The sequence below is a fragment of the Mandrillus leucophaeus genome, unplaced genomic scaffold (assembly GCF_000951045.1).
Source record: "Mandrillus leucophaeus isolate KB7577 unplaced genomic scaffold, Mleu.le_1.0 Scaffold628, whole genome shotgun sequence".
In the NCBI taxonomy this organism is placed as follows: Eukaryota; Metazoa; Chordata; class Mammalia; order Primates; family Cercopithecidae; genus Mandrillus; species Mandrillus leucophaeus.
In genome coordinates, this window is record NW_012106786.1 from 487,675 (window position 1) to 488,741 (window position 1,067).

The window sequence follows — 1,067 nt, forward strand, 5'->3', positions numbered from 1 at the left end:
GCACCGACCGGTAGTGTGACTGTGCCTGGGCAATATAGCAAGATCTCAGTTCTTAAAAGGAAAAATAAAGAACAGCAGCTCATTCCCCTCTGGGGAGGGGCTGGCTCAGGGTTACACAGTGAGGGTGGGGACAGAGGTGGGCCCACAGTGCCTCTCTTGTTGGGTTGTCGGAGGACCCCTCTGGCCACCTCCCCACAGGAGATGGAGGAGGACATCTAGACAGTGAGGAGGAGGGGGTGCCTCAGCCTATGCCGAGCATCCCAGAGGACCTGGAGAGCCAGGAAGCCATGGTGAATCTGACTTTCCCTGCCCTACTTTGCCACCTTCCTCTGTGGCCCCTCCCAGATCCCCTTATGCTCTTGGTTTCCCCGCCTTCTGATTTCTCTGGACATTCACCCCTTCCGGGAGCCAGTGGTCAGACACCACTTCACCTGTGACCAACAGGTGCACCCTCTGAGGCCCCAAGGGAAGGGGCTGTGCTCCACCTCCCTGCCCCATTTGTTCTGTGTATGCCCTACAAGAATACTCAGCTCTTGCCCTCATGTGGCATTTTCAACTCCACTGGAGCCAGTGCCCAGGAGGAGCAGGCACGGCTATGTGGGCAGCGGAAGGTGTGAAGGCTGTGCTGCCTGCACCTGGCTCACCTGGTGGCCTCGGCCTGGAAGGAGCCAGAGGAGAGGCCCCAGCCCCAGGGACTGTGTTTGAGTTTGTGTGTGGGGAGAGCTACCGGGCCCTGAGGGAGGCCATGGAGAAGGTGAAGGTGAGTGAGTCCTCGCATGGGCCAAGAAAAGTGGGGGCAGGGCAGGAGAGGTCACTCCTGAGATATGACCAGATTATTTTGGCTCCAGAGTGGCTTTATGGACCTCCGAAAGGAGAAGGTGGACAGGAAGGAGCAGGTGGAGAACCTAGAGCTTGGATTCATCCAGCTCTCTGGAGCAACAGACGGCATGAGTGAGCGGGAAGCCACAGCAAGGGCACGGGGAGCTGCAGGGCCGTTGGAGGGGCCCCAGCGTCTGAGCCCTGTCCTCTTGCAGGAGAGCACATCACCGTATCTGGGAGCGAAGGGG

The 1,067-nt window shown here is 59.1% G+C and overlaps 1 pseudogene across 1 annotated transcript in view; it reads left to right on the forward strand.

Moving 5' to 3' along the window:
- LOC105554113 overlaps positions 1-1,067 on the forward strand; it is a 17,817-nt pseudogene that overhangs the window by 15,810 nt on the left and 940 nt on the right. Inside the window, exons 20-21 of the transcript XR_001008277.1 lie at positions 197-290; positions 849-951. The product of XR_001008277.1 is annotated as a putative golgin subfamily A member 6B (transcript). The remainder of the gene's footprint in view (positions 1-196; positions 291-848; positions 952-1,067) is intronic.